This window comes from Nymphaea colorata, chromosome 11 (assembly GCF_008831285.2).
Source record: "Nymphaea colorata isolate Beijing-Zhang1983 chromosome 11, ASM883128v2, whole genome shotgun sequence".
Classification (NCBI taxonomy): domain Eukaryota; kingdom Viridiplantae; phylum Streptophyta; class Magnoliopsida; order Nymphaeales; family Nymphaeaceae; genus Nymphaea; species Nymphaea colorata.
In genome coordinates, this window is record NC_045148.1 from 9,383,850 (window position 1) to 9,394,021 (window position 10,172).

Consider the following 10,172-nt stretch of genomic DNA (forward strand, 5'->3'; position numbering starts at 1 on the left):
CCTTAATTGCAAATAGTGTTTTTCTTACTTTAATCATCTATTTCTTTTTAGCTTCCTCATCGACATGAATATTTGTGTCTGATCCCAATACTATCTCCCATAATTCCTGTCCTAGAAAATACGACTCCATACAAGATTTCCAATAGCCATAATTGCTATTGTTAAGTTTCTCAATATTATTTAATGCAACTACTAATGCCGCCATAATTTCAGAATATAATTGGCCCAATTAATCTCACTAGTAAATCGGCCCTTAAACTAAACCTCGCTCTGATACCACTTGTTGGAAAACCAAATGTGGGCCCTAGATATAACTTAGAACCAAATTCAAATTTATGCAGAGAAAATCCAGCAGAGTGTCGATGTCCAAAATAATTCTTAACAAAGTATACTTAGTAGGAACTTAATAACAACACCAAGAAAGTTCACAAAATGAACTTGACCAAGCAACGATGTAACATATGCATCAACACTTAAACCATGAATAACTATTTTTAATAATAAAAGTATTACATAAACACCAAGAGTCTAAGAAACACTCACCTCACCAGCTTATGTAATGAGCTTCCTCACTTACAAAGGAAGACACTCCTTGTTGTACTCGTATCACCGAAGCAGCTCAAGAAGTGAGCACACCCACTGAACACACTTCTTTCACACCCTTAACTCACATGCCCATCATCCCTATTTATAGGGATGAAGAAGTCGGTGGATGATGCTTCCACCGATTTCTACATATTTTGTTTTCTATTTTTATTTTTCTTAATCATTACAGCCACCGACTACAAAAGAAAGAGGAGCCTCTTGAGTCATCTCGACTCTTCCTGGAGAGTCAGTCATGACTCTTTACATATTCTCCGTATCATGTTATCAAATCTAACTAGAAATACAATGTTTGTCAAATTAAGTGTATTTTAAAATGAAAAGGGCTTATTTACCACATCCCTATCACTGAAGATATCCTCAATCCCCAAATGATAACCATATGATGTTTCACACCTGAAATAGTCCAAGAAGCCGGCCTCTTCCGGCTGGAAACCGGTGATAGTGGCCGGATTCCGGTAAGCCCCTAGGAACCCACTTGATGAATTGGACTGTAGATGATGAATTCCACTGCCATGGCACGGTGACTCAACAAGAGCCGTTGGAGGTGAAGGCTTGGACAGAAAAACCGGCCGATTGGTCGGAAAGCCTTCTCCAAACGTGGTTTTCTCGCATTTTTCCGATGGTCGAAAGGCAAGATCTCCGTCTAAATCACAACAATTTTCCATTATTCCTCCCCTCAGACCCGGCAGGGAAGGAAGCAAGAAGAAATGTGGGTGAAAGCTCTGAATGCAAGAAACTTCTTCAGCTAAAAGCAAATGGGGAAGAGCTTGAAGCAGACGGAACACTGCAACGCACTCTCGTTCCTAAGGAGCAGAGAAACTAGCACCACTGAAAAACTAACACCACTGAGAAATTAAACAAAACTTTTGACAAAGAGAAACTAACACCACTGAGAGCAAATGTTTGAAAGATTAAAACTTGTGTCATTAGTCACGTCATTTGGGATTTGGAAAAAACTTTGTTGTCAAATATATATATGCCTGTCTAGAACCCGAGTTTGGCATAACCCAATGCCCAGCCTTGAAGAAGAAGTGGTCTCATGGAAGAAGAAGGGGAAACGCTCCAAGCAGCCCAGATCGGAGGAGGAATACCTGGCACTTTGCCTCGTCATGAAACACTGTGCTGTTAACATTTGAACTCTTGAACAGTATCATGGTGGAACAAACTTTGGGAGGATAGCTTCTATGTTTGCAATGACACGCAAGGGCGGAGGGAGGGGGGGGGGGGGGGCGCCTAGGCCATGGCCCCACCCCAACCAATTTAGTTTTTTAAAAATCTAGTGTAAAAATTGAATTTTTTTTTTTGTCTCATTGTATTTTTTGAATATATGTTCAGTTTGATCCTACCCAAATCCAATCCACAAAACCCAGTCTCCATTTGGCCTGCCCTTAAAGAAAATCCTGGCTTCGCCCCTAATGACACATTACTATGATGAGGCACCTCTTGCTGAATATGGTATGACCTCATTCTCCACACTCCATTTTCCAACATCTCCAACTGCCCTTTTACCGCATATAGTTTCCACTCCTAAAAAACCGAGCAACTTTGTGGTTATATTGATCTTGCATCAATATGTTGCTCGGTGTTTTACCAATTGTATACCGCATATAGTTTCCACTCCTCAAAAGTAATCCAAGGACAAGATAAAGCATGATAAGTTGAGTTTGGTGCTTTTTTTTTCCTTCAAAAAACTCCAAATTATTGCACAATTCATCTTTATTATTCTAATCTTGAGTTACTAGGTATCCACTGAAACCAGAGGATTACTAGGTAGCACGTTTGTCTACATTATATAGTATGTCAAAGAAGACAATCTTTTGCATTTTCCATACTCAGGCTGCTTAAGAGAATCAACTCTTCCCTTTTCTGCATTTTAATTTTTTTATTACTTTTTTTTTTCTGGTCGAGGCTCTCCTTTCAATTGATTGGGAATATTATGGTCAAAGGAATATTCTAATCATTATACCACTTACCCAATTTCGAAGGATTTCCCTCTATACGACACATGCCCTTCAGGGTTACGGCAGATCATAATCCTCTGGTTTCAGTGGATACCTAGTAACTCAAGATTAGAATAATAAAGATGAATTGTGCAATAATTTGGAGTTTTAAAGGAAAAAATAAAGCACCAAACTCAACTTATCATGCTTTTATCTTGTCCTTGGATTACTTTTTGAGGAGTGGAAACTATATGCGGTATACAATTGGTAAAAAACCGAGCAACATATTGATGCAAGATCAATATAACCACAAAGTTGCTCGGTTTTTTAGGAGTGGAAACTATATGCGGTAAAAGGGCAGTTGGAGATATTGGAAATGGGGTGTGGAGAAAGAGGTCATACCATATTCAGCAAGGGGTGCCTCATCATAGTAACGTGTCATTGCAAACGTAGAAGCACAGTGATACTGTTCAAGAGTTCAAATGTTAACAGCACAGTGTTTCAAAGCAAACTATCAGAAAAAAAAGATACGAAGAGATCGAGATTCAAAAGCACAATCTTTTGAATGCCGCTCTGCAAAGTTACCATGTAATAGTTGACGTGCGAGCCATTTTTGGAGAAAAACCGAGCCACAGAAAATGCAAGATCTTCAGCTCATCTTTGTGAGGGAGGGTCACCGAAGACTCGATACCTTGATTCACCAACCATTGCATCTGATTAGCTACAGCGCAATTAACACGCTCAACTCTTCTTGAGGTTCTATTTACTGTACTAATTTACTCTATGGCAGCGGATCCTCGGTACATACTCCAGAATTGGTTTTCGTGCTTAATTAGAAACCCCAGAATGGGAGAGGAAATGCCATCAGAAATTAACCACAAAAATGATTTTTTAGTTCCTCAATTTTGAATCCATTTCTGAAAACATTTTACACGGAAACTGAGATTGAAGACGATAAAAGTTGAGATTATTTCATCAGTTCATGTAATTGTTTTTGTTACTGGGTTATAATAATGCTCTCTTCTTCAGGTATCAAACCTTGGATTACTCGGAACTACTAACAGTATTATATGGTCACCCAATCCATTTGTTCGTCAGCCGATACAGGGGCACCAAATGCTCAATATCTGTTTCCTCAAATAATTTAGTTTAAAACTTTGCTTATTTGAAAACTACCTTAGTTTTAGATATTATATTTCTACCATATACATAAAATAACATTTTACACCAACTGAATTCCTAAATGAAATAATTTGTTATGGGAGGAGATGAGGGGTCTATTGGCCACAGCCTTGGCAAGAAGAATGGTGCCTCAAATAAGAAATCAACTAAGAATCAGAAGAAAGGTAATGTGATCAAAGAGCAATGGACTGCCCAAGAAGATAGGCAAAGCAGACTGTAGGTGCTCTCTCTCTCTCTCTCTCTCTCTCTCTCTGCCCTTTCTTTTTGAAATTTTTTGGTGTTTCTCCCTCTTCGCCTTTTTTTCTGTTTCTCTCACTCCTGCTCCAGCTGCCCATTCACTCTGGTGTGCTAAAACTGGCTATTTCATATGAAATGAGCCATCTTCATGTATATATATATATATATATATGTATATATATATATATCAATTATAAAGATTGCTGATATAGATAATAAATCTAATAAATGAATATTACTGCCAACTTAGATAGCAATAAAATCCTGCAAAGTTACAATTAGATTTACTTGCTCCGTATACAATGGGAACAATTCATGGCCCCATTAAAGACAAATCAATATTACTCAATTATGAAGATCGCCGAGATAGTTATTAAATCTAACAAATTTACTTGCTCCATATACAATGGGTACAATTCATCGCCCCATTAAAGACAAATTAATATTACCCAATTATAAAGATCGCAGAGATAGTTATTAAATCTAACAAATGACTATTATTGCCAAAATTGATAGCAAAACTTTGCCAAGTTGCCGGTTGGTTTCTCTTCTCCTCCAAACATGTTATATTTATATAATCATAAATAAAATGAACATACATTGTATACATAAATTACAGAAAACCACCGATCTAAAATGCCTTTAATCTATACCTAAAATGTGCTAAAAATGAGCATAAAAAGCATGATTATTAGGGATGTCAACGGATTGGATTCCGATCTGATATATCGTTGATTATATATGTTTTTTTTTTGAATATTCACATATTCAGATTCAAATTTGAATAAAAAAGTCATTGCTAAATCCGATTTTTATATGATGTATAACTGACTGACTCGAATCCGAATTTTGAAGAGGACTTAGCAGTGCCGTGATCACATGAAATCACTGGTGCTTGGGTTTGATCTGGGTGGTGCAGCTGTGTCGATCTGGTGAACGGATTTTCGTTTTCATTTTGATGATTTTGGTCGTCAGCCATTGTTGACGGCGCCGGAGCTGAAGAGGAACTCAAGCTCTTGATGTACTCCTGCAAGATGGAGCAGTGCTTTTGGTTTTCGGAGTCCAGAGATTTGGCTCGTCTCTTTGAGAGCTGTCTTCTCTTGGTGGCGTTCCAGTTTTTCTTAATGGAGTTCTCTGTTCTTCCTGGAAGCCTCTTAGCAATCTCTGCCCATTTGTTCTCGATCTCAGAATGGGCAGCAATGAACATTCTCTCCTCTTCCTCTGTCCATGTGTCCTTCTGCATTGCCATTAAAATAACGAATGGAAAGGAAAATTCAGTGTCAAAATCCATTAACATCGCCAATTATGCAATATGTACAAACATGAAGAAATGCGTATATTTTTTCACTATACATGCCTATACATAGAAGATACCGAGTTTAGTAGAGCACGAAATCTAAAAAACATATATCCGAGGGAAAGAAAGATGTTGCAAGAGAGAGAGAGAGAGACCTTGATGTTGGGGCGCAGATGATTGTGCCACCCACGGCATTGTTTCCCTACCCTCCCTTTCAGCATTTGGGCTATATGAGACCATTCCTCAAACCAAATATATCAACCAGACGTCTCAGTAACCTGCATATGGCAACATACTTCAATCATACCAGATGATATATATATATATATATATATATATATATATATATATATATATATATATATATATATATATATATATATATATAAAGAAGTGAAAGAGAGAGAAGGTCTCATGCTTCGTCTACCCACAAAAGAAAATGGAAGGATCACTTTGGCATGTTGTTACTTACACAAATCTTTAGCACTAAATATTGTAATGACAATATGAAGGAAAAATGAGCACGAATCCTGGAAGGATGGCCGATATACTGGGAAAAGTTAAAGCGAATGGAAGAAGCTGAATCTTTCTGGAATTACTTCTCCCTTTGCTCCTTCGACATGAGCCTTGCAAACTTAATATGAAAAGATCCTAGTAGTTTGGAGCGCTTCATCGTATTATCTTAATTTTCAAATTGTGGCATAGAAAGATTGTTATATACTTTCTCGAAGTTTATTATGAAAGGCTCAAGCTGGTAATGTTTTCTATATAAGTCAAGAACTAAACTATAGACTGTCTTTCTTCGCATGAGTTTGTACTGCTCATTAATTTTCATCCTCTTTCCCTTTTCCTGTTGCCTTTACATTTATCAAATTAATTAGTGCAGTGCCGCTAAAATTGCAGTTCCCTTTCAATTATTGGAGGGAAGATAATAATATCAAAAAGAGAAGAAAAATTAACAACAAAACATTCGAATGAAATATTGACTAGAAAATCCTACCATTGTTATTATGAAAAAGATGAAGTTCTTTTGAAACAAGTAGCTCAAAGAAATATTCAACAAAATGTAGCATACAAACCATAACTGCTCTAAGTTTGGTTCCCCATCAAGCAAGAACTTGCCAAAAGAAAAAAACCATCGAAAGGGATACTTTTGTTCTACGTATCATTTTTGGTAGTTTCGATATCTTCAAACAAAAATAATTGCATTAGCGTTATGCTTGTACAGAAATAATACTGGAAGTTAGAGAGAGAGAGAGAGAGAGAGAGAGAGAGAGAGAGAGAGAGTTTGGTTTACCTGTCTTCTTCGAATCACATTCCCTTTCTTCTCATTCTTACTTGATTTCTTATGTGAGGCACCATTTTTCTTATCAAGGCTGCGGCCAATAGACCCATCATCTCCTCCTCTAACACAACACATTTCTTGATGATCATTTGGCATTTCATGCATTGTCCCTTCACCATTCCCACCTTCTACAGTCCCTCCTTCACTCAAGCAAGACCCCACCACATCGTTATCACTGAATATATCCTCAATCCCCAAATGACAACCATCTGATGTTCCACACCCGAAATAGTCCAAGAAGGCGGCCTCCTCCGGCTGGAAACCGGTGACAGTGGCCGGGTTCCGGTAAGCCCCCAGGAACCCACTTGACGAGTTGGGCTGTAGATGATGAATCCCACTGCCATAGCCCAGTGACTCAACAAGAGCCGTTGGAGGTGAAGGATTGGACAGAAAAACCGGCGGGTTGGTGGGAAAGCCTTCTCCAAACATGGTTTTTGCACATTTTTGCGGCAGCCGGAAGGCAAGATCTCCGTCCAAATCACAGCAATTCTGCATTATTCCTCCCCCCAAGACCCGGCAGGGAAGGAAGCAAGAAGAAATGGAGATGAAAGCTCTGAATGCAAGAAACTTCTTCAGCTAAAAACAAATTTAGGCTCTTGTGCTATTAGTCCAAGAGCGAGTCTCTGCTGAAACGGGATGATTCCGGCCGTTGATCTCGGCTTGGATCCAACGGCCTGAATTTCCTCTCCCCTGTGACCTCCCAACTTCCTTTCCCACTGAGATTTTATGCAATCATCAAAATTTTTATTGTACTTGCATTTTGGGAACAGTCGACCAAAATCAGCCTCGCGACACGTGGCAACACCCTAATTGGGAGGGGGGGGGGAAAGAAGACAAACGAGAAACGTGCAAAAGCCGCATCATGCGAAAATGACCTAAATACCCTTTTCTTTTATTTTTCGTATTTATTATTATTTATTAATGTTCTTATTATTAGTTTATTATTCTTAAAATTAAAATCAAACATTTCGGAATTGAGTTCTTGAATTAAACTATTAAAAGATTGGCACAACAGCACACTTCTTATTTATGTAAATGCAAAACTTTTGGTAATTAACATTTTGGCACTATCGGCTAACGGTCGACTGGACAAAAGTGAACACTTTGAACAAAAATAAAGAAGTTCAACTATAAAAAATTAAGTTCACATTGAATCGACTTTGAAGGCATGTTACATGTAAATTACATAGAGATAATCAAAACATATATATACGTATAAGTTTTCACTTGCTTATTAGTTTAAATATTCAATATTTGCAATTAACATTTATTATGTTCGTGTTGTGAAAAATAAAGACAAATCCGGTAGTTATACTGATAATCAATGTTTAGTCATAAATCACATGCAAGATAGGAGGAGCGATTGAGGGATTAGAGGACGCTCGGAAAACGGTAATACATTGTTATTATTAGAAAATTAATTCAGACATCATAAATAAGTAATAAATCCTCATTCACTCTCCCCAATATGCCTTAAACACGACCCCAGAAATTTTGACTTGCATTAATTCTGCACGAATTTTGGAATTTATATAAATATAGAATTTATTCCCTATTCTCTCACTTAAAAAATATATTTTTTAATTTTAATAATCTTAAGAAAAGCCATATATTTTTAGTTTTTTTTTTTAATTCGTTTAAATTAACGACATCCTTATGTTAGTTTACAAAAGATCAGAGGGCTATTCTGGTCAAGGCGGGAAAAAAATTTTCCCCTTCTGAATGCAAACAAAAAAGGCTTCCTCGCCTTTGGTCTGAAGGCTTGCTTCTGCCAGGAGATGGACGGTCGGGATTGAGAGATGGGGGGGAGGTAACTGGCTGCAGCGTTCTGGGCCGTCCATCTCAGATCTGGACGGCTTGTGGCGGTGCAGCATCGACGGTGAAACCTGTGCGGAGGTGCGTGGAAAATGTGAGAGTCTGCTGCATGCAAAGACCCTTTTCCTTTCTTTTTTTTTATCTTTTTTGAGATGACTGTCTGCGAACATGCTGGGCACAATCCAGACTTTCTCTCTCTTTCACTTTATATATATATATATATATATCATCTGGTATGATTGAAGTATGTTGCCATGTGCAAGTTACTGAGACGTCTGGTTGATCTATTTGGTTTGAGGAAATGGTCTCATATAGACCAAATGCTGAAAGGGAGGGTAGGGAAAGAATGCCGTGAGAGGTGGCACAATCATCTGCGCCCCAACATCAAGGTCTCTCTCTCTCTCTTGCTACATCTCTCTTTCTCTCCGATATATGTTCTTTAGATTTCGTGCTCTACTAAACTTGGTATCTTCTATACATAGGCATGTATAGGGAAAATATATATGCATTTCTTCATGTATGTACATATTGCTTAATTGACGATGTTAATGGATTTTGACATTGGATTTTCCTTTCCATTCGTTATGTTAATGGCAATGCAGAAGGACACATGGACAGAGGAAAAGGAGAGAATGTTGATTGCTGCCCATTCATAGATCGGGAACAAATGGGCAGAGATTGTTAGGAGGCTTCCAGGAAGAACAGAGAACTCCATTAAGAACCACTGGAACGCCACCAAGAGAAGACAGCTCTCAAAGAGACGAGCCAAATCTCTGACTCCGAAAACCAAAACCCTGCTCCATCTTGCACGAGTACATCAAAAGCTTGGGTTCCTCTTCGTGCCGCCAACAATGGCTGACGGCCAAAATCATCAAAATGAAAGCGAAACAGTCACCAGATCGACACAGCTGCACCACCTAGATCAAACCCATGCACCAGTGACTTCATGTGATCACGGCACTGCTAAATCCTGTTCAAAATTAGGGTTCCAGTCGCCTATACAAATCGGGTTCGGATTCAGATTCTGCTATGACTTTTTTTATTCGAATTCGAATCCGAATACCCAAAAAAAAATATATAATCAAGGATATATCTGATCCCAATATGATCCATTGACAGCCCTAATTGATTTCAGCACATTTTAGGTATATATTCAGTGGTTTTCTGTATTTTATGTATACAATGTATATTCATTTTATTTATGACTTAATATATATATATATATATAACATGTTTGGAGGAGAAGAGAAACCAGCCTGCAACCTTGCTAAGTTTTGCTATCAATTTTGTCAAGAATATTCATTTGTTAGATTTAATATCTATGTAGGCGATCTTTATAATTGGGTAACATTGATTTGTCTTTAATGGGTTGATGAATTGTTCCCATTGTAGATGGAGCAAGTAAATGTAATTGCTAGAGAAAATGAAAACATTAGCGAACCTGCGATAACTTTGCAGGATTTTATTGCTATCAAAGTTGGCAGTAATATTAATTTATTAGATTTATTAACTATTTATATATATATATATATATGAAGATGGCTCATATTCATATGAAATATCCAGTTTTATACGCACACCAGAGTGAATGGGCAGCGGGTGCAGTAGTGAGAGAAACAGAAAAAAACGGCAAAGAGGGAGAAACACCAAAAAAATAAAAAAAAGATAGGGCAGAGAAGGAGAGAGAGCATCTACAGGCTGCTTTACCTATCTTCTTCGGCAGTCCATTGCCCTTTGATCACATTCCCTT